At 45.0% G+C, this 24,710-nt stretch overlaps 1 protein-coding gene across 3 annotated transcripts in view; it reads left to right on the top strand.

Annotated features, from left to right (window-relative positions):
* Positions 1–24,710, top strand: part of CAVIN1 (caveolae associated protein 1) — a 222,930-nt gene that overhangs the window by 160,939 nt on the left and 37,281 nt on the right. The gene's annotated exons all lie outside the window — the stretch shown is intronic.

Here is a 24,710-nt window from a genome sequence, read left to right as displayed (position 1 = left end):
TTTGGCGCCAAATTACGAGTCACACAATGTCGAATACCAACAATATAGTGCTACAATTTTGACAGATCAAGTTAGTGACAACTGTAATCTGTTCAGATAGTTTCCACTAATAAAAATCCAGATAAGCAAACTATTAGAACACAAAGAGGTCTATTTATCAAATGGCGAAAAGATCTGTCTCCAATAGCCAGGTCATGCAAAACCATATACTTTGTGTCTGGCCTAGCGAGTTTGATAATGCAGACAGTATCGCTCAGCTGTCTCAGTGAGATTTTATTGATAAATCGTGGTGGATTTCTATCGTTGACAGAAGTGATGATAGGGAACTGCTCTAAAGCTTTGTTTTATGAAATAGGCCCCTAAGTGTTTTTTGACGGAAATTCCACTCAGAAGACAGTGGGTGTGATGCTGAGTTGAATGTATGCCTGTTTTTGGAGCATATCATGTGTGTTTTCTCACTGTTCATGCTCTATAAACAATTGTATGCAAGTACTAGCAAATTCTTACGCATTTCGCCAGCTTCTGCATTTATGACTGAAGACGGGTAACTGGGCTGTAACAGGGCGTTTCCAAGTAGGCAGAGTTCAGGGAGGGCACTTTGTCACATATCTAGGCTATGCAGAGTTGGAAATGAGAGTAGATACGCCTGTTTTCAGACACATTTTTTGCACCTTGGATACGCCCTGATGATCGTTACCAGTAGCCAAACAAGTGTATGGATAGTAGTTTGCGCATTACAAGACAAATTGCACAATACTCTGCAAATGGACAATTACACATTTGTTTTTTAATGCACACAATGCAGGAACACCTGTGTTCGATTTTCATCCCACTGATATGTAATTTAACCTGTGACTGTACTGACAGGCTGGAAAATATTTGGGATGCTAACAGTAATTAATCAATCATTTAAAAAGGCTAAGTAATATTTTCCCAGCAAAGTTGGCAAATTTTGAGCCTGTTATTAACATATGGTATTTGCCACACGGGAAGTGAGATCCATTCTTCTTCGGTGCCCTTCCCCATTGTAGTGAACTGAAATGGACCTAAACACTGCAAGCATACCATCAATTCCTGCATCATTTAGTTCTTTTTGCTGAAAATGATGTATGAATATCCCATTTATTCTATTACATGGATCAATTATAGCTGTGCTTGCAGAAGAATACTCTTTATGGAGTTCACAGGGAGCACGCTGGAACAGAAATGGGATTGTTACAGGCCGAATAAGCCATACGAACGAGCCCTTAGATGTACTCTGCCTCTGTGTTTGCTCATGAGTATTTGTGTGTCCAAGTGGCTGTAGTTGTGTGTTTAAGCGCTATGGTTTATATTCTCTCTCAGCCATAGAAACACCAACTGAAGTGGGTTCTACCTTATGCATTAATGTTTAGATTCATGGGACAAGTAACAAGGACCTCCCGACCCTGCAGAAATTTTCATAAGGAAATACTTTAGTACCTCTTTCTTCAAAACTAATTTAGAACTATTTAGGAGCTTATTTAGTAACATGGTGATGCGTGCGCTGACGTGCTGCTAGCAACCTGATAATTCAATATTAGTATCAGTACTGCACCACAAAGGTCGCATTTACAATCTGATTTGTTGCTAGAATCTTACAGGATTCTTATGCCCTTTTTTAGTGGCAACATACATTATATCTATTTCATATTTAGGGCGGTATTCAATTCTTTTCACCCCCTTCCACACCCGTTCTGTTTCTGCTGACGAGCATGGTATAATCATTTCAGCTCACAACCCCCGGGGTAGCGAGGGCGACCAACCCTTTACGCAGCTAAACCTGATTACTATGGGTGCGATATGCGCGATAACGGGAATCACTTTAGAAAGGAGAATGGGTGTGATAGATCATTTAAATACCACCTTTAGTTTTTGTTTTAGCACAACTGCTAATAGGCTATTCTACATAAATGCAAAGTTTGAAAATTCTGCAAATAAATGTTTAATTTATACAAACATTTCTTTTCGATTAATCTTTTCTTTTTCTTTTTTATTTCTCCGCACCTATTTTGTTGTTATCTTTTCTACAGCCTAAACTGTAAGTAAATGTAATGCAGCCTTTGTATAAGCAATTACATCTTGTCCCTCCGGCTTCTGAACAACAGGTTTCTCTTTAAACTTTACAGCTTGAGGGCAGGAATTTTTACTGTACCATTGTCTCACTTCCTACCGGTTCATTGCAATGTCTGTACTTTGTGTATTATAATTATAAACAGTCTCCGCTAAGAGAATCATTGCTATCTAGAAATGAATTTCCCACAAAAAGGCAGAAATCTGTTATCTTGTATTTTTTACCTGTAGATATGAAGCGTGTTTGTAGGGAATCCTGCCAAAGGGATGAGCGCACCCTAGCATTCTCCTATGACTCACAGATCAGTGGCTTTTCCAAAAACTGGGGTGTGCCCATAGGCAGTGGAATGGGGCGGGACCCACCATCTGTTATAATTCTAAATACTGTATTGCAGATGTGGTGCTGTTAATTTATTGTGTAAAAGTATCTCCTTATAAAACAAAGCTTCTATTACTGCACATGCTAGGTCTGGGGTCATCCAAAACAAAATTCTTTGGCTCTGGTAAGCATTCAAGTAAATATGCACAAATAGCTCCTTATTACCATGATCAGAGGCAGAGCCCACAAAATGGCTGCCTCTACTGGATTTCATTTATCACACAACTCAAAGTGCATTACTTTGGCAGTCATTTGCGTTGATGGTCTTCCCTCAGGGGTGTTTTAACAGAGGAGGGAGCCCGTGTGCAGATTCCGGGTGGACCCCCTCCTCTCCATGGCGCAGTAGGCTCCGGCATTGTGCCGAAGTCTACTGTGCAAGCTCAGGTCTTCTGAAACATGGCGTCTGACATGTTTTGGAGACTAATTTTACTACAGCTCATACACAGCGGCCATTTTGGCTGTGATTATTACCACAGCTGCAGTGACTGACGCGGGACTCCAGAAAGGTAAGTCTTAAAAAATGGGTGCAAGTGTGTGCACCCATTATAGAAACGCCAATATCTTCCCTGGGTCAAGATGCACATCTACTCTCTTCTGTCAGGAGACACTTCTGCAAATTAAAGTGTCTTTGGGTGTTACAGCTCAATTAAGCCTCATATATACCTTGCATTAATCATAAGAAGATGGGACATAGAAACTCCTGTATGTTTAACATTGGGCACATAAATGCACCTAACAATAGCGAACATATACAATTTCTTAGTTATGCATTCATTGTTAGGGATTGTCTGAAACACTAAATGAGTGACATACAGTAATGAGGATACAATACCCGAGGGAAGTATCCATTTCCGAGGGGGAAGAGGTGCCCCTAGGACATTCCCCAAACCTAGGTTACTGTGCTGCTCAATGGTTCTGATTCTGATTTTGAGAAATGAAGGCTGTCTCTGCCCCCAGTTGGCAACTTGGCATCAGACTGTTAATCATTTACAGTCTGATGCCGTACTGCGACCGACGTCACAGACCCGTACTGCACAAGTTCAATATGGGTCAGGTGCATGCGCAACATACCGAACATTGGTACTTTGTGGCATGCTCCGCTACAGCGTCAAGACTTGAATCAGGCCCAATGTAACATTAAAATATAGGATGATCTAGTATAAAAATCAAGGGGGATATCCTATTAGGCCCGGTAAAACATTGGATGCGAAAAAACGTATGTTTTTCGCGTTTTTCCCCCCGGTGTTTCCCCGATTTTTTTTTTTTTTTTACAGGCTACCCAGATTGATCGCCTGTAAAAAAAATGCCCTTTCTCCCGAAAACACACACAGGTTCACAAGGAAACAGGGCTGTTTCTGGGGATTTGGTTTTGCCTGCCCGAGGCAGGCGAAACAAAATCCCCAATCACTGGGACAACCTGCAGTGTCCCATGGCCACTGCAGCAGAAGCAGGCTGAGACTACAGGCATGGCGCCGCGGCCTGGAAGCTGCCCTCGGCGCGGTGACCCCCGTCGGAGAAGCCGGGGCAGTGCTGTGACCGCATCCCCCCCTCTCCCCTACCCCCAGCAGCAGTCACATGACGGGGGAGTACCCATGTGACCGGAGGAGTAGCGCTGCACTGGGAGCTGTCAGCAGCCAGCACCCGGTGTAGCATCAGGTAACCCCCAATAAGCCACTGCTCGTGCTGGCTCATTGGGAGCAATAGGATAGCCCCGGCGGGACAATTAGCCCTGGAAAATTACCGGGGCTAATTGGATATCCCCCCAAGTCTTTTTGTAGAGTTGAAATAGTGGGATGAAAAACACAAGAAACTATGACAGGGTGCTATCCAGTTTTCTCAATTCATGAATCTTTCTCTACAGAGCTATACAAAGAAGTAATTGGTGGGAAGTGGGAAGACAATAACAAAACCTACAAATGTAGAAACTGACATACAGTACAATACTAATGTTGGTGTTATCTCAACGACAGTGGTGTTGCTACCGGCAAAATGGTGCAGAACCAGTGCCAGGCCCTTCAGCTCCTACATATTGTGTAGCTTATACTCACATGGACAGTGTCATTACCAGGGACATTCTAAAGTTTATTCTCCCAAATCCAGCTTGCACTCACTTTCAGTCACACATGGGCACTGTGCACCAGTGGCGGAACTTGTGAGTGGTGGGCCCAAGTGCAAAATATAATTTGGGCCCCCCTCGTCTACCCCAACCCAAGTTCACAATATGTCACACGGCAGTGAGTGACAGGGAGAGGCAGAGGGTGACAGCATAAAGTAGGGGGAGGTAGAGGGTGATGGGGAGTCAGTGGATGACAGGGGTATAAGCAGAATGCATCCCTAAGGTAAGAGGCAGGTCCCCTCAGGCAGTGGTGCCCATCCCAGTCTTTGCACTGGACCATTCATCTGACGTTACTCATATGGTCTGCGGGTGTGTTTTTTTGTTGTTGTTTTTTTTTCTGGGGGGGGCAGGGGATAACTCATTGCTGGTCTGGGCAGTAGCAGGCCCCTTAGTCCTCAGGGGCCCCGGTGCAATGCACCTGCTGCACCTCTGCTGTGCACACTCATACTCTCATACATAGATGGTCAAACATTTCCCTCTCTATTGCACTGTAGCTCATATTCAGTGTAAAAAAACAGTTATTATCACACAGTCTACACATAGATAACGACAGGCACACACTGATAATCACTACTAGCGTCATTTTGCTGACATGCTATGGTCACCTCCAGGGCAGCGAAGGCAGACAGGATCATCAGAGGGGAAGTTGAGGTCTGTGCCAGTATGGGGCTGGCAGTGGACAGTGGTCCAGGTGGGCACACACAAACACACCAGTGTATGTGGCCAACATATGTTTCTTTTTAAGCAGAATAAAAATACTGATTCCCCACTGCTCTAGCACAGCAGGGTATACTAATATGGAGGCACACTCACGGAGAAATGCTGAAGTGTACTGTACTGTGATATCACAGCATAGTCACAGTGCACCAGCAAGATGGCAATTATAACTCATCCAATACAATAAAGTGGCCCCAGATGCAAGTAACATGCTAGTGCATTAGATAAATCATTGATGCTACTGTATGACGCTACTCTGTGGTTGGAGTTATACAAAAGCATGCAAATGTGTGTGACTAATGAATCACTGAAAGGAATAGAACTCTCTTTCCTAGCTAGATACCTATTACAAGGCCACACTCTTCGCTGCATTCAAAATCTCTGAGTGTTCATTAGTGCGTACCGCCCACTCCACCTCTTCTTCATGTTGCCAGTCATGAGTCATAGAGATGGCATGTACTCTCTCCGCATGAGAATAAAGATAAACTTTGCATCTTCAATGTTAAGTATGGTATGTCAGGGATCAACCAATTTTTAGACTAGGAGCCATACTAAAAATTTATTATCCAGGCGAATTTAAAAACATGTTTATTTGTTTTTTACTAATAAATTTATTGGTAATAGTATCCTTGCCGGAAGCGTAGCGAGTGCAGCGAGCCCGCAGGGATACATGTGTGTACTGATGGTGGTCATATAACATGAAATATACATGATTTGGCCCAAAAATTCTCAAAAAACTTGTCGACCATTCTCATATCGACCTTTTAAACCTGTTGTACCTCTCACCCTTTTGTACCTGTCGACCTAATGTATATCGATCATTTGGTGATGACCTATTGACTGTTGACCATAATATTGTCGATGCATTGATCCACACCCAACCCTCCCCATAGCTCATCCCTGTTACAGACACTAGATGCAGTACTCTTCAGTACACATCATTACCTTCTCCTACCCTACCTCAATCATATTCTTTCTCTCATTGCTATATAACCCTTAAAGTGTCATACTCATTCACCCGTTTCATCAGCATCATCATCACCATCCCTGAGGGGGACTCACTACACATCAGTTCCCCTTTTACTTCTGTGCTACCACGGAGACTAAAGGGCAGATTTATTGATTATTGGATTTTAGACCACATAACTATAATTTCTTATTGCCACTATTTGAGGTAAAAATACATTTTGTACCATCCAAATGTATGAAAATACACATGCAGGTACAGAGGCATGAAAAGGAGTGTAAGAAGTGAAATGATTGCTAATGCTAACACTTTTCTTCTCTTTCGGCACTCCATAGCACTACTGTACACGTGCAATCTGCTGACCACACATCTACGGCACACATTGCTACAAAACCCTCTCCTGGTATTTTCAGCTATCTGTTGCCATAGGCTACAGCATCTTTTGATAGCGTGAGCTGCCAGGACCATGCTCATATTCCAGAGCTTGGTAAATTCGACAGACTAGCAGCCCCCATAGAAACATACAGTATGGGGGTGGTTTCTGCTGTCAGAAATGTCAGGACTACTGTAAATATTGGATAGATCTGATGACGACCATACATATTGCATTTGGGGGATTCTGACAATGTTTGTTTTCAGGGGATACTCCACAAATATTATTTGATAAATAGGCCCCTAAGTACACTTAATCAGAGAGGAACTTACTTGTTTCTCTCTTAGTAAATTTATTTTTGGAACTCCAAAACGTTCAGCCATCTACTCAACATCTTGGGGAATCAATTACATGAATGAATCTCACAAAATGAAATACACATATTAAAACTGTGCATTACTCATGAATCTGAAGTATAAATGTGTGTGTGTGTGTGTGTGTGTGTGTGTGTGTGTGTGTGTGTGTGTGTGTGTGTGTTTACATTAATTCAACTTGATGCAGTGCATTAGAGTATTACATATATCAAAAATTATACGTGTATCTTTAAAAGGAATATAGAAATGTCAGTGGGATATAACCTTAAAGCTGTACTTCCACATCAACCAGAAAGCCATAGTGTTCTTCTTGTCTTTAATTTTAAACATTTACCCATGTACTATATAAAGCAACCTTTCTAACCTCCACATTCCATTGTCTCTTAATTCATTCCAGTCATACTGCACCACTAGTGGTTGCACACAAATGGCAGTTGCCATTGATTGCTTTAATATTGGTGGCTGATAATGCTAAATGATAAGCTAAACAGTGGCATCTGTTTAATTCTTAATTTGTCTGTATTATACTGTAATGCCCGCTACATACAGCGTTGTGCAATATTTTGGTGCTTTATAAATAAATAAATAAATTAATTAATTAATTAATTAATAATAATAATAATAATAATAATAATAAAACACAGCCACATTGATATTTGTTATCATGTTAGCTAATGAAAAACATACTAAAACATTAATTACAAATTTTAATTGAATGTTACAATTTATTTAAAGAAACAATATTGAATACATGTATTTTTATGTTAGCACTCCTGCCTTGTACAGTATGCTACAGACTACACTAGAGACTAAACTTTTTCACTTTCCTAAACGTAAACAATAACATCCACAGGCTGCAAAATCATGTAGTCATGAATGTTGACACTGTAATGATAACATTTATAATGTCGACAAATTGTTCATAGTGTTGACGTGCATTGTTTAAACCCTGCAGCTAATTAAATCTGCCCCTTGGCCTTCCTCTTACTAATACCACTTTTCCACCCAAGTCCTGGGTCTGACCCTTTCCATTGCAGCTCCGACCTGGATTATTCACAGGCAAGAGCTATTTACACTGCACACAGGTGCAGCAGCAGCCGGGGTCTCTCAGCAGCAATAGAGACTCTTGCTCCACCCCACAATGTCACTGCTCCCCCACCTCCCCAGATGCGTGACAGCGCAGCAGGAAGCAGCGTCCCTACAGCAAATCTCCCCGTGGTGTAAAGGGGAGCTGTGTTTGGTTTTAGCGGCAGTGGAAAATAGAATTTTGATAACCTACCGGTAAATCCTTTTCTCCTAGTCCGTAGAGGATGCTGGGGACGACATCAAGACCATGGGGTATAGATGGGATCCGCAGGAGACATGGGCACTCTAAAGACTTTTCATTGGGTGTGAACTGGCTCCCCCCTCTATGCCCCTCCTCCAGACCTTAGTTGTAGGAACTGTGCCCAGGGAGACTGACATTTCGAGGAAAGGAATTACTTAACTAGTGGTGAGATATCTACCAACTCACATCCTCAACCATGCCGCACACATGGCATTCAACATAACACACGCCAACAGGCATGAACTAATTGCAGCAACATGCTGAAACCAAGATAACACAACTTGTGTAACTGTAATAACTAAACTGCAGGTAAAGTACGCACTGGGACGGGCGCCCAGCATCCCCTACGGACTAGGAGAAAAGGATTTACCGGTAGGTTATCAAAATCCTATTTTCTCATACGTCCTAGAGGATGCTGGGGACGACATCAAGACCATGGGGTCTATACCAAAGCTCCAGTACGGGCGGGAGAGTGCGGATGACCCTGCAGCACCGATTGACCGAACTTTAGGTCCTCATCGGCCAAGGTGTCAAACTTGTAGAACTTAGCAAATGTGTTTGACCCTGACCAAGTAGCTGCTCAGCAAAGTTGTAATGCCGAGACCCCCCGAGCAGCCGCCCAGGATGAGCCCACCTTCCTAGTGGAGTGGGCCTTTACCGACGTCGGTAACGGCAATCCAGCCGTAGTATGAGCTTGCTGAATCATATTTCTAATCCAACGTGCAATAGTCTGCTTGGAAGCAGGACAGCCAATCTTGTTGTGATCATACCGTACAAACAGAGCCTCTGTTTTCCGTATACGAGCTGTTCTAGCAACATAGATTTTCAGAGCTCTAACCACATCTAGAGACTTTGAATCAGTGAATGTGTCAGTAACTACTGGTAGCACAATAGGTTGGTTTATGTGAAAAGCAGAAACCACCTTTGGAAGAAAATGTTGGTGAGTTTGCAACTCTTCCCTATCTTCATGGAAAATCAGGTAAGGGCTCTTGTGAGACAAGTCCCCAAATTCAGACACCCGCCTTGCGGATGCCAATGCCAAAAGCATCACCACTTTCCAAGTGAGAAACTTCAACTCTATCTGTTGTAGAGGCTCAAACCAATCCGATTGAAGGAACTGTAATACCACGTTAAGGTCCCATGGTGCCACTGGATGCACTAATGGAGGCTGGATGTGCAGAACCCCTTTCACGAAGGTCTGAACCTCTGGAAGGGAGGCCAATTGTTTCTGGAAGAACACTGACAAGGCCGAAACTCTTCCGTAGGAGCTTTCTTGGATTCACACCAAGATACATATTTTCTCCAAATACGGTGGTAATGTTTTGACGTTACTCCCTTTCTGGCCTGAATAAGGGTGGGAATGACCTCTTTAGGAATACCCTTCCTGGCTAGGATACGGCGCTCAACAGCCATGCCGTCAAACGTAGCCGCAGTAAGTCTTGGTACACACACAGCCCCTGCTGCAGCAGGTCCTCCCGAGGAGGAAGAGGCTGAGGATCTCTTATGAGTAACTGCTGAAGATCTGGGTACCAAGCCCTCCTTGCCAAGTCTGGGGCAATGAAGATTGCTTGAACCCTTGTCTTTATTATGATCCTGAGTACTTTTGGGATCAGTGGAAGTGGAGAGAAAACATACACTGACGGAAACACCCACTGGGTCACCAGTGCATCCACTGCTACTGCTTGAGGGTCTCTCGACCTGGAACAGTATCTCTGAAGCTTCTTGTTGAGATGAGATGCCATCATGTCTATTTGAGGAACTCCCCAAAGACTTGTCACCTCTGCGAAGACTTCTTGGTGGAGGCCCCACTCTCCTGGATGGAGATCGTGTCTGCTGAGGAAGTCTGCTTCCCAGTTGTCTACTCCCGGAATGAATATTGCCGACAGAGCTTGTAGATGTTTTTCTGCCCAGCGGAGGATTTTTGTCGCCTCTGCCATTGCCGCTCTGCTTTTCGTTCCACCCTGCCTGTTTATGTATGCGACTGCTGTTACATTGTCCGCCTGGAACTGCACGGGACGGTCTTGAAGAAGATGTACCGCTTGTTGAAGGCCGTTGTAAATGGCTCTTAGCTCCAGAACGTTTATGTGAAGGCAGGCTTCCTGTTGTGACCAACGTCCCTGGAAGTTTTCTCCCTGAGAGACTGCTCCCCAGCCTCGGAGACTTGCATCCGTGGTTACTAGGACCCATTCCTGAATCCCGAACCTGCGTCCCTCTAGCAGGTGAGAGCTGTGCAACCACAACAGGAGTAAAATCCTGTTTTTTGACGACAGAATTATCTTTCTGTGCATGTGTAGGTGTGACCCCGACCACTTGTACAACAGGTCCCACTGGAATACTCTGGCATGGAACCTGCCAAACTGTATGGCCTCGTAGGCCGCCACCATCTTCCCCAACAACCGAATGCACTGATGGATCGACACACTCGATGGTTTCAATATCTGTTTTACCATTTTCTGGATTTCCAGAGCCTTTTCCAGCGGAAGAAATACTCTCTGAACTTCTGTGTCCAGAATCATCCCGAGAAAAGACAACCTTGTCGTTGGTTCCAATTGTTACTTTGGGTAATTTATGATCCACCCGTGTTGTTGGAGTATTGACGGGGAGAGGGATATGTTTTGTAATAACTGCTCCCCGGATCTCGCCTTTGTCAGGAGGTCGTCCAGATAAGGGATTATATTGACTCCTTTCTGACGAAGGAGGACCATCATCTCCGCCATCACCTTGGTGAATACCCTTGGTGCCGTGGAGAGACCGAAAGGTAACGTCTGGAATTGGTAATGGCAATCCTGAATTGCGAATCTCAGATAAGCCTGGTGAGGAGGATAAATGGGAACATGCAGGCAAGCATCCTTTATGTCCACTGACACTAAGTAATTCCCCTCCTCCAGATTGGCAATCACCGCCCGAAGTGATTCCATCTTAAACTTGAACCTTTTCAGGAAGAAATTCAGATCTTTTAGATTTAGAATCGGTCTGACCGAGCCGTCCGGCTTCGGGACAACAAAGAGGCTTGAATAAAAACCCTGCCCTTGTTGTGACAACGGTACCAGGACTATGACCTGGTCTTGACATCATTTTTAGATTGCCGCTGTTACTGCTTCTCTCTTTAGCGGAGAAGCTGGCAAGGTCGATTTGAAAAATCGGCATGGGGGAACGTCTTGAAACTCTAGTTTGTATCCCTGGGATACTATTTGCAACACCCAGGGATCCAGGCCAGACAGAATCCAACCCTGGCTGAAGAGTTTGAGATGTGCCCCCACCCGAGCGGCCTCCCGCAAGGGAGTTCCAGCGTCATGCTGGGGATTTGGCAGAATTAGGGGTAGACTTCTGATCTTGGGAACCAGAAGCCGGTGTCGGCTTCTTTCCCCTTCCCCTTCCCCTACCTGCAAAGAAGGGGGATCCTCTCGCTTTTTTGTATTTATTGGGCCAAAAGGACTGCATTTGCGGGTGATAGGTCTTTTTTGCTGGTGCAGGCGCAGAGGGCAAAAATGTTGACTTACCTGCGGTAGCCGCCGAGACTAACGCATCCAGGCCATCGCCAAATAAGGCCTCACCTTTATATGGGAGAGCCTCCATGTTTCTTTTGGAATCTGCATCCGCGTTCCACTGGCGAATCCACAACGCCCGCCTAGCCGATACTGCCATGGTAGCGGCTTGTGAACTCAAGAGTCCAATATCCTTCATTGCTTCCAGCATGTAGGCGGCAGCGTCTTTGATATTCCCTAACTTAAGGAGTATCTCATCTTTATCAATCGTGTCAATTTCTGATGACACGCTTTCTGACCATTTTTCAATAGCGCGACTCACCCATGCGGAGGCAATAGTGGGCCTGAGCAGTGTACCATTGGTAACATAAATGGATTTCAATGTCGTTTCCATTTTGCGGTCTGCCGGTTCTTTAAGAGAAGCCGTGCCAGGAGCAGGGAGAATTACCTTCTTTGTCAACCTGGAAAGTGCACTTTCTAACACAGGGGGTGACTCCCATTTTTTCCTGTCTTCAACAGGGAAAGGATAAGCTATGTGAATCCTTTTGGGAATACAACATTTTTTATCAGGATTCACCCACATCCCTTCAAACAGAGCATTTAGTTCGTGTGAAGGAGGGAATGTGACTTTGGATTTCTTTTCCTAACATAAATAAGCTTTCTCCTGAGGTACAGGAGTGCTTTCTGTAACCACCAACACGTCCCTTATAGCCACAATCATATATTGTATACTTTTTGCCAATTTATGATCTATGGGGGTCATTCTGAGTTGTTCGCTCTGTATTTTTTTCTCGCAACGGAGCGATTAGTCGCTAATGCGCATGCGCAATGCCCGCAGTGCGACTGCGCCAAGTAAATTTGCTATGCAGTTAGGTATTTTACTCACGGCATTACGAGGTTTTTTCTTCGTTCTGGTGATCGTAATGTGATTGACAGGAAGTGGGTGTTTCTGGGCGGAAACAGGCCGTTTGATGGGTGTGTGCGAAAAAACGCTACCGTTTCTGGGAAAAACGCGGGAGTGGCTGGAGAAACAGGAGTGTCTGGGCGAACGATGGGTGTGTTTGTGACGTCAAACCAGGAACGACAAGCACTGAACTGATCGCAGATGCCGAGTAAGTGTGGAGCTACTCAGAAACTGCTAAGAAGTGTCTATTCGCTATTTTGCTTATCTTTCGTTCGCAATTTTGATAAGCTAAGATTCACTCCCAGTAGGCGGCGGCTTAGCGTGTGCAAAGCTGCTAAAAGCAGCTTGCGAGCGAACAACTCGGAATGAGGGCCTATGTCTCTGGATTCACTATCGTCGACACAAGAATCAGAATCCGTGTCGGTATCAGTGTTTACAACATTTGCAAATGGTCTCTTATGTGACCCAGAGGGGCCGCCCGCATAAGGAATAACAGCATCCTGAAAAAAATCACATCTTCCACAGATTTTCTCCAGCAAGCAGCCTTAGATTCAGACTTATTTGCAAAAGAAATACAAGGAAGGTCTCAGTGCGCAAAATTAGAGCTGCTGGATACCACCCCCTTTCTCAATTGAAGGTTCCCAACCCTTCACCACACGTGTCAAACAGAAAAAAATGAGAAAAGGGACTTATCCTGCGCTCCACAATAGAGTAACGTCTCAATAGGTTCCGAAGTCGTTTGAGAACTCATACAAATGCCATATGAAAGAGAAAAATAATGTACATATAGTGATGTACAGTTTGGTCTTTCTTACATATAAAACAATTTAATAGGCATTAAAAACATGTAGACAAGTATAGCAGTAGTTTAAATGACAGTAGTTTTGTCAGAATAGCAGCATATCAGGCTGGGGTGGGGACAGGGCCGTCTTTTCGTATGGGCTCAATGGGCTCTTGCCCAAGGGCCCCAGGAGTATAAGGGCCCTAGGCTGATAGCTGAGAGTCCCCTCTTTCCAGGGGTACCAGATTTTTGAAAATCGGCCCTGGGGAACCAGAGATATCGGACTTCAAAGCAGTGGTCCCCATCCGAGCCTGTTAACTGCTCTTCCCAGCCAGATATCTCGGGCTCTGTATGACTTAGAGTTTTTCTGAGGGTACATTTCAAAATCTGTGACTCTCCACTCTCTGTGGACACTGGCAGCTTTTCTCTACTATGCCCAGAACCAGAGATATCAGCCTTCCAGCAGCCGGTCCCTGCTCCAGCTCCACATGCCTAATATGCAGTTTTATATATTTGTTGGTGGATTGCTCTGGTTCCTGAACTGTGATACCCAACTCCCAGTACCTCCTAACAGGTGGGACTCTCTATTTTTTTTTATCCCATTCAAAGCTAAGGAACTTGAGATATCTGCAGTCAAGTAAGCTACTCTCTCACCAGAAAATGATGAAAATTAAGCCCACTCCACTATCTACCCCTCCCTTATGTATTAAACACCCCATACCACCCTGGAAGTCATGTACCGGGGCCCCTTCATTCAGCCCAATGCCTCCTTCTACAGTTTAGTGTTCTCCCTCCCGCCCCATCTGTTCAGTAAAGGAGTAATTAGCAGAAATTACTGCTCCAGGTCCTACATGCTGAGCGGAAGATAGAACACCCCCTACCACCCGCAGGACATCAAAGCTGCCGCTGATAGCACCCCCACCCCTACCGCTGGAGGATGAGTAGGGGCCCCAGTGTATTGCTGTGCCCAGGGGCCCACACTGCTGTTAAGACGGCCCTGGGTGGGGAGTGGTGAGGAAATTACCAGATGGTATGAACTGTGGAAACAGTTCAAAGCCAGCTTGCGGGTTTTTAGATTCAGACTTATCCAATCTACGGTTAATCAGATGCATACTGTCACGTAGCTCTTTCACCCAAGCAGGCTCTTGGTGTGCCGATAGCGCCACCACAGTACAACTCTGTGTCCCTAAAATGGCTTCCTCCGGGGAGGAACTCCCTTCCTCAGACATGCCTCACACGTGTACACCACACTCACAGACACACTGGGACTTATTTTGGGGACAGACCCACAGTAAAATCTGTTAGAGGGACACAGGATAGGAGCAGCCAGTTCACAAACCCAGCGCCAGTATTGCCTGTGAACACAGTATGTCCACAGCCCAAAAGCGCTTTTAAATAGTAATATACACTATCAAATGCACCACAATCGCTTTGTGCCCCCCCTTTATAGCACCCTGTACTTGTCAGAAGTGGAGGAGAGGACCAGCGTGTTCTCTGCAGCCTGAGGAGAGAGAGAAAATGGCACAGAGTAATGTGCTGGCTGCCTGAGGAAGAAGCTCCTCCCTCACAATGGCACGTCCTTACACTCAGTACATGACCTATTATTTATACTGGTGGGAGTCCATCTTATGCCCCCTTTTAGCCAGTTTGAGGCATTTTTCTTGCTGCCCAGGCCCCCCCCCACCCCCACGCCCTGCACCCTGCAGTGCCTGTGTGTGTGGGCAGCAATGGCGCTCTGCGCTCCCGCCAACCGCGCCGCACCTCAGCCGTCACTTACTTGATTGAAGATCATTCTTCTCATACTCACCTGTCTTCTGACTTCTGGCTCTGCGAGGGGGGTGACGGTGTGCTGTGGGAGTGAGCATCTAGACACGGCTAGCGTTCAGTTCCCTTCAGGAGCTAATGGTGTCCTGTCAGCCAGAAGCAGAGCCATGAAACTCTTTAGGAAGTTGGTTCTGCTTCTGCCCCCTCAGTCCCACGAAGCAGGGAGTCTGATGCCAGCAGATCTCCCTGAAAATAAAAACACTAACATAAGTCTTTTCAGAGAAACTCAGTAGAGCTCCTCAGAGTGCATCCAGTCGACCTGGGCACATTTCTAAAACTGAGGTCTGGAGGAGGGGCATAGAGGGAGGAGCCAGTTCACACCCAATGAAAAGTCTTTAGAGTGCCCATTTCTCCTGCGGATCCCGTCTATACCCCATGGTCTTGATGTCGTCCCCAGCATCCTCTAGGACGTATGAGAAAAGGTGTATAAATGACAGCATAGTGGATCATCACCAGGGCCTAATCCAACGTGTTGTGTAGTGCCCTTTCTATAGCTCGCATTATGCCATACAGAACTACCAGTTCGCATTATGACACAGTGCTTCCACAAAGGTGACGCAGCGATGTGTCAGTGCCCCTGGGCCACCGCCCCAGCCAACGGATTCCAGTTGTCGGCATTGTCGGGTTCCTGCCGTCGGTATCCTGACCACTGGGATCCCGATTGCCGGCAACTCAACTGCCTACCTGGCCAACCTGTTGTTAAACTAGCACTGATCACCACTATGACTTAACAACCTAAATGACTTCTAGACTGCAAAGATTTGTAAGCACTGGCACAACCAAGCTGTCTCTTAGGATGAGATTTGCCACTACCTTAAATGCACCAGCAGATGCTGCTAGGTATTCCCCTGATCCCCACTACACCAGCATTAGCCTGCCATTTCTTTTTACCATTCTATCCAGTTTAGGAAGCTGGACATCATATCTTGCAGGTCATTAAGCGATGTCCATAGCAACCACCTGTTCTTCCCTGCTGGGATTAAACACACAGCTGCTTAGCTCTGGCTGGTGAATGGTTAGTAAACTATCCCAGCGCTCAGTGTGGATATGAGACAGTGGGCCTCTCCGCTATGTTAGTAAGAATCCGGAGCCGGTAGCCAGGTAAAACTGGCTGTGTATGGGGCAACGACACCTGCAGTGGTTGAAATCGATAGCTGCAGGTGTCGGAACGACCTATGCTACTGACTGTTCATACATTGCCCTGCACACCAGCACGCTATCATGCAGATAGCAGTGCCGATAATGACAGGGGCACATAGCACCCCTGTCATCTTGCTCACACCGCTGCAGTCATACATGAGGGAGAAGCAGTATCAGTGCACATAACGTTCGCTGATACTACTTCTCCCCCATAACGGAGGGTTATACATTTACCCCTGCATGCAGTGCCGCTGCACACATAGTTCAGCAATATTTTGCAACTGCACATATGTGATAATTTGTGAAAACCCCTACGGCCATGCATTATCCAGAATGTGCTGTTCGAGCAATTCCGACCGTATCAGAAATGTGGCAGGAAAGTGATGGGCCTGTCTGGGCGGTGATTGGGAGGTGGCTAGTAGTGCACGCAAACATGGTCCATTCAGTGGGCGTATTATGGGAGTGTCGCGGGTGTGTCAATGAAAGCGGGTGCGCGCACAGAAGCACAAACACAGGCATGGAGACCATAGTCAAACGGAGAGACTGTACCTGCCATAGGGCTGCTGAAAGTTTCAATGGTACAACTGATGTCGGTGTATAAGGATGCACCAGTCGGTATAATAGCATTCACGGGTGCTGGGCATCTCAGTCCCTGCACATTTCGTCACACAGATTTACACAAGGACAGGAGTTTGTAGCGACAATTGCATAAAGCTGCAGATGGGCGACTGCCAATACACGCTGTTACAAGCGTCTTTGCGTGGGACTCTATGGGCGCCGGTATTCAATTTTTTCCATCCCCTTCCACACCCATTCTGTTTCTGCTGACAGGCGTGGTATCATCATTTCAGCGGTAGTGAGGCGTCCTAACCCTTTATGCAGCTAAACCTGATTACTATGGACACTATGGGGAACATTTACTAAGCAGTGATAAGAGCGGAGAAGTGAGCCAGTGGAGAAATTTCCCCATCAACCAATCAGCAGCTCTGTATCATTTTATAGTATGCAAATTATAGATGTTACTTCAGTGCTGATTGGTTGCCATGGGCACTTCTCCACTGGCTCACTTCTCCATTCTTATCACTGCTTAGTAAATGTACCTCTATATGCGCGATAATGGGGATCACTTTATAAAGGAGATTGGGTGTGATATATAATTTGAATACCACCCTATATGTCATGCCAGACTTTTCTTCCCATAAATGCTTATTATTGTCTTTAGCTGGTGGGAAACACCCTTCTATTTCTTTAAGCTGGAAAACATGCAATTTGAAATATATTTCATTTGAAGTTATTAAGTTTTACAGTTGGATATTATATGTACAGAATGTGATAACAATAGTGTTCATACACAAGCACACATATAAATTTCAGAAACAGTACATACTAGTCAATTTTTATACAGGCAAGTATATTAGGTCTGTTGGCAGTATTTGTATCCTGTTATACTCAATGTTCCGATTTGAGAAATGTATATGTTAATACTTCAGCACTCACACCATGCTATATACCTACACTAATACACTATACAGCAATAAGCATACAGCACTAGATGTACAGTTATATCCATGAACAGATCTTCTGCAACCAGCTCAGGTTATTTCACATAGACAGAGTTGTTACAGAGAGTTGTTACAGACTTACTTGTAAGATATAGGCACAACATTAATTAAATAGCACATTTTACACATTTCTAGTATCACATGAGCTTCTGCCTGACTTGGGTATGGTGAGGGATTCTTGAATTAAATGAAAATCAATTTCAGCTCTTCCCCTATGGCTCTGAAACCAACAACTGTCTGATGTGGGATGATTCCTACTATGCTTACCATTCTGGACCTTTCTTTATGTGTTTTGCCGCAAACCCCTGCTTCTAAATGTTTAGCATTGTAAAAGTAATTTCTAAATTGTTCCTAATTGTCTACTGTAGTTAATGTATCTGTGAAAAGCCAAGCTGTCCTTTATAATAACGTTGCCAGTGATTGTTCTGTTGCAGGATGGTTAGAGATGGGTTTTCCTGCAGAGGTTGTGTAATGCTCTGCTAGATGTATTGGTCAGTGTGTGGGAGGAGTGGGTGAGAAAGAACATACAGTCTCTTGAACTGTGAGGCAGAAGTACTTTTTCTTTTGTGGGCATCAAATATGAGAGGCTGTGTGTGGGTGGATGGTACAGATAATTCTTGCTGTTTATGATGTATTAAAAGGTGTCATGGGTTCATTAGCATTAGTTTTACCTTCAGCAGTCACCGACTTGACCCATCCTTTCTCAATCCCCTGCCCTTACCTTTCCACCCTTGTTCCCATTCCAAATCCCCCTCAAGGCCCCAGTACTCTACCACTCCCTTATCTTAATTAAAATAGTTGTTGGCATCGTTTGAATATATTCATCAGTTTTTTTTGCCATTTCAATGATACGTTAGTAAAAGCCATTAACTCATTCACTTTGCTTGCTGAAATTGTGTATCTGCACTGCATTGCTCTTGATGCTTCAAATACTCTTAAGAAAAAGTATGCTACCAACGTCAAATGTAGGAGGTGGTCATAATAATGTGACTCGACCATGTATATGTTTCTGCGTATTAGGAGGAGGAAAGAATAACAAGTCCTGATGTCAGTATATTAGGAGGATGATTTTATTGTAGGCTAGTGAATGATGCAGAGCTACTATGTTCATTATGATAAATCCTACAGCCAACATGAGGAGGGGACAGGGCAGTGTTGTGACCACCTACATTGATTGGCAGGAGGGCAAACCTTGGTGTAGTTTCTACAGAAGCAAACTAAGCACCAATGTACACCACTGTGTCTGATCCACAAGGTACTGTAACCTAACCAATCCTATAATAGAGTAATAATGCATAAATCAAGTGCATAGTCTGGAACCTGACCCTAGAGGGGGAGGGGGGCGACGACACCCTCAGGAAGTGCTGCCCACTGGAGTTTTCCACTTTACCCATGTGGGCAAATCCAACCCTGCCCTACCCAAATTTGTTTTGGGACCCAGTGGTGCATTGTTACGGCCCATGGGGCCGGGGAATGTACCTGTTGTCTGTGTATCAGATGGGTGGCAGAGATATGTTTCCTGATGCCTTTGTGTTAGTAGGAAGTGTCTACATTTGTAAATCGAACAGATGGAAACCATAGGGTATACAAACAAAACAATCATATCAATAATGGGCTAACAGGTGTGGCTACAAAATATATACAATTTAGGAGAGGATCTATGAGCAGAGTGTCTATTTGTGACACACTTTATTTAACATTTTAGGAAACATATTGGTTGTTAAGTTTTCTATAAAAATACAAAATGTAATTCTAGAGGTGTCCTGAGGACAACTGATGACCAGCTACACCAAGTCCTTAGATTGTGACAGACCCACAGTATGAAGTCAGTGGCATAGAGTGGTCTGACAGAAGTGTCCAGCTCTGGGAGTGCTGCTATTTCCTAGTTCCCGTAGGCTGCAGGAATGCAGGGATCCTGCATGTCTGGAACGTGAATCACAAAGCTAAATATGGATTGCAGCTTCTGGCAAGTGAACACCAATATAGTGTCTGCTTACAGTCTACAGCACAGAGGAAGACAAGGGAACAGGATAAATACATTGAAATAATTATATGGAAAGATCAAGGTAGTCAGGACGTTCCCCTCTGATGTACTCCTAATCATATGCGTGCGCAGACCATTTTATTAGGGGGTGCACCGTCGGAGGGGTGTGTCTAGCACCGCCTTTTGGGCGTGACTAGCACCATCTATTGACGGTCAATGCAATATAAAATATCCACCCTTGTACCAATCCTAATAAAGCAGATACATTGTCAGATGTGGTGTGCTCCAAACAAACACCCCTGATGGCACTCACTGCAATTACACTGTTCCTCCTCAGCCTGGTCTGGCTCCCCCTCTCTTTCCCCTGCAAGATGCAGCAGCTTACTTACAAGTCAGTCACTCACTGACACTAACAGTCGCAGACTAGTACTGCTGCTGCTGGAAAAACGAGTGATGTGTCAATGTTGCTGCCGACCGCCTGCCAGTATTGAATTTGTCTTCCTAAGAGGAACACTGGCTGCATGCTGATCCTCATCAGTGGCTGGCGTTGGCATAGCATAAAAGGAGAGAGGTGGGCATATGGCGGGTGGGCGTACGAGCAGCATGACGTAATCACATCACATCACACCGTTTTTGTACATGGAGGTGGAGCCGGGAGTTTGAAAGCTGGTGGCAGTGGCACCCTTGATTAACCCAGGCTTCAGGTCAGTAATACAGTCCTGACAGGGTGCAGCGCAGAGGGTACAGTAATCAGCTTGCTCGGTGATCGCTGCATCAGGTATGTGAGATCGGGGTGCCAGACATTAGGGGGTGCCTGTGCGCACCAAACCCCCCCCCCCCCCCCTGCGCACACCTATGCTCCTAATGCCTTTAGCTAAAGCGCAATGCAATATCTTGAGAATAAAAGATACCCAATATATTTAATCTGAAGTAACACTTCTGTCTTATTGCAGTTTAAGTTACTGCATATAATAGTAGTCAGTATCATAAAACATTATTTTCTACCCACTGTTGTCCTTTGCTGATGAGGGGTCAATATGCAATCAGCCAATCAGCTGTGACTAGTTAGTGATATTGACAGTTATCATCATCATTGCATATCGGTGCACCAGCATTGTGGTGCATTGTGGAGGTGTATCACTTTGGGGTGATACACCTCCACAATGATGTATTTGAAGATCCATCTAAGTGGACAAACTTTACTGTTGTTGCCAAATGCTTTCCCGCTGTGGTTCTTCTTCGAAGACACTTTTGATGTACATGCACAGGACAGAAATGCATATCTTAAAAAAAATAAAAAAAATCTTGTAAATGAGTCTTTGGGGGTAATTCCAAGTTGATCGCAGCAGGAAATTTTTAGCACTTGGGCAAAACCATGGGGGTCATTCCGAGTTGTTCGTTCGTTATATTTTTCTCGCAACGGAGCAATTAGTCGCTAATGCGCATGCGCAATGTCCGCAGTGCGACTGCGCCAAGTAAATTTGCTATGCAGTTAGGTATTTTACTCACGGCATTACAAGGTTTTTTCTTCGTTCTGGTGATCGTAATGTGATTGACAGGAAGTGGGTGTTTCTGGGCGGTAACTGGCCGTTTTATGGGTGTGTGCGAAAAAACCCTACCGTTTCTGGGAAAAACGCGGGAGTGGCTGGAGAAACGGAGTAGTGTCTGGGCGAACGCTGGGAGTGTTTGTGACGTCAAACCAGGAACGAAACTGACTGAACTGATCGCAGTTGCCGAGTAAGTCTGGAGCTACTCAGAAATTGCTAAGTAGTGTCTATTCGCAATTCTGCTAATCTTTCGTTAGCAATTTTGATAAGCTAAGATTCACTCCCAGTAGGCGGCGGCTTAGCGTGTGCAAAGCTGCTAAAAGCAGCTTGCGAGCGAACAACTCGGAATGAGGGCCCATGTGCACTGCAGGGGAGGCAGATTTAACATGTGCAGAGAGAGTTAGATTTGGGTGTGGTGTGTTCAATCTGCAATCTAATTTGCAGTGTAAAAATAAAGCAGCCAGTATTTACCCTACACAGAAACACTATAACCCACCCAAATCTAACTTTCTGCAAATGTTATATCTGCCCCCCCTGCAGTGCACATGGGCCCTCATTCCGAGTTGATCGGTCGCAAGGCGAATTTAGCAGAGTTACACACGCTAAGCCGCCGCCTACTGGGAGTGAATCTTAGCTTCTTAAAATTGCGACCGATGTATTCGCAATATTGCGATTACTAACTACTTAGCAGTTTCAGAGTAGCTCCAGACTTACTCTGCCTGTGCGATCATTTCAGTGCTTGTCGTTCCTGGTTGACGTCACAAACACACCCAGCATTCGCCCAGGCACTCCCACCGTTTCTCCGGCCACTCCTGCGTTTTTTCCGGAAACGGTAGCGTTTTCAGCCACACGCCCCTGAAACGCCGTGTTTCCGCCCAGTAACACCCATTTCCTGTCAATCACATTACGATCGCCGGAGCGAAGAAAAAGCCGTGAGTAAAAATACTTTCTTCATAGTAAAGTTACTTGGCGCAGTCGCAGTGCGAACATTGCGCATGCGTACTAAGCGGATTTTCACTGCGATGCGATGAAAAATACCGAGCGAACAACTCGGAATGAGGGCCATGGTTTTGCCCAACTGCTAAAAAAATTTCCTGCTGCGATCAACTTGGAATTACCCCCTTTGCTCATACCTCCCAGCTCCCATCTTTATCCCTTGAGCAAATGGAAAATAAAATTATCATGCACCACTAAGTGGAAGTGGGCACACAAATAGGGATACCAGAAAACATTGGGTCATGCAACATTTCCTGTGGTACGCTCAGCCCCATCCTGATTTCACACACACATCAGAGACAACTAGGTACGTTGCACAAGCACCCTTCTCCTCTTGAAATGCTGCCCAACTCATTGCAAGTCCAGGCAAACAGGACAGTGGCACCGTCCTCTCAAATCGCCACTGATAAGTCTTTCAGTTATCTTAACAATCTGCCCAAATCTTGCGTATTTCTCATGAGGTCATAACTATTGCCAAGCACACTATGCCCCTCAATTGTTTCCACTCCTTCCTGCCCCCTATCGCAACCCTGCAGCTATTCAAAATTGTTTCTGCTGATGGGTGCAATTAGCATTTCAGCTCACTACCACTGGGAGCGGCAAGCTGAAATGCGCAAAAAGTGACCCGTTTGGACTTTTGGCAAACGCGCCCATGACTTTAGTCGGATTTTGCCGCATTTCACGGCTAAACCCGACTACTATGGGCGAGATATGGGCGATAACGGGGGACAATTGAATTTTGCCCCGTGATCTCCCGTCACTTTAGACGGGATATCGAGTGCAATATATCAGTTGAATATCGACTGAAAAGCTGGACTGTTACAAGGTATGCAGTGCTGTACATCTTGAAAATATTATATTTCCGGAGGTAAACCTATGAGAGAAAAGTTTTTAAAAGTTGGTGTACCCATGAGACTAGCAGGACGTTTGTTCCAGGCTCTGAACAGTTCCTGTGACTCATGAATAGGTTTTATAAAAAAAGTTATATAAATCTGTGAAATTTAGTTATGTGGGCCAGCTTGAGAGTTTACATTCACTGAAGACTGTTTTTGGAAGTGTTATGGTAACTGTCACCATGGAAAAATGTTGATTATTGCAGTGAGTCACTGACCTGAGAGTGGTGGTAGCAGATCAAATACTGTGTGTTAGCTGCTTCTGTACCCCTTACACACAAGAGGGCCTGACAACAGTGATATTCCTATACTGAATTTGTTGTTTTGTTTTGTTATAAGATTGTGTACATTGTGTAAAGTGAACAGTGATTGTCTCATTGCAAGATTGCATGGTTAAAATGTGAAATTAGTAAGTGAAACTGCAGAACATATAACATTGTGTTGAAATATCTATGCTAAAGTGGGCACACACTAGGCGATAAGTACCACGAGTGTCATCGCCTAGTGTTTTCCCTTGACTCCCGGGCAGACGATACAGTGCGTACACACTGAACAATATCGCTAATGATATCATTCAGTGACATCATTCCGCCACTGGCCAGAACACGCAGGTTTGGATAATATAGTTCAAATTGAGCTGCATGCACAGGCAACTAAAACTTTTTATAAAAAAAATAAAATAACGAGATTTATGGTAAGAACTTACCTTTGTTAAATCTCTTTCTGCGAGGTACACTGGGCTCCACAAGTCTGGACAATGGGGTGTAGAGTAGGATCTTGAACCGAGGCACCAACAGACTCAAAGCTTTGACTGTTCCCTGAATGTACAGTGCTGCCTTCTATATCACCCCCCCTCCCAGCACAGGAGCTCAGTTTTAGTTAACCATCCCAATGAAGTAGCAGGAAAAGAGACGACAACGGTTAGTAGCCACATACACCACACTCTCACGACAAGAGAAGTGTCAGCGGCTAATGCCAAATGAACCCAAAGAAGCTAAGTGCGTCAGGGTGGGCGCCTTGTGGAGCCCAGTGTAACTCGCAGAAAGAGATTTAACAAAGGTAAGTTCTTACCATAAATCTCATTTTCTGCTGCAGGGTACACTGGGCTCCACAAGTCTGGACAATGGGGATGTCCTAAAGCAGTACCTTATGGGAGGGGACGCACTGTAGCGGGCACAAGAACCCGGCGTCCAAAGGAAGCATCCTGGGAAGTGGCAGTATCGAAGGCATAGAACCTTATGAACGTGTTC

The sequence above is a fragment of the Pseudophryne corroboree genome, chromosome 3, assembly GCF_028390025.1.
Source record: "Pseudophryne corroboree isolate aPseCor3 chromosome 3, aPseCor3.hap2, whole genome shotgun sequence".
Taxonomy (NCBI): Eukaryota; Metazoa; Chordata; class Amphibia; order Anura; family Myobatrachidae; genus Pseudophryne; species Pseudophryne corroboree.
The sequence above is the reverse complement of the archived record's forward strand: the minus strand, read 5'-3'. Positions and strand labels throughout refer to the sequence as shown.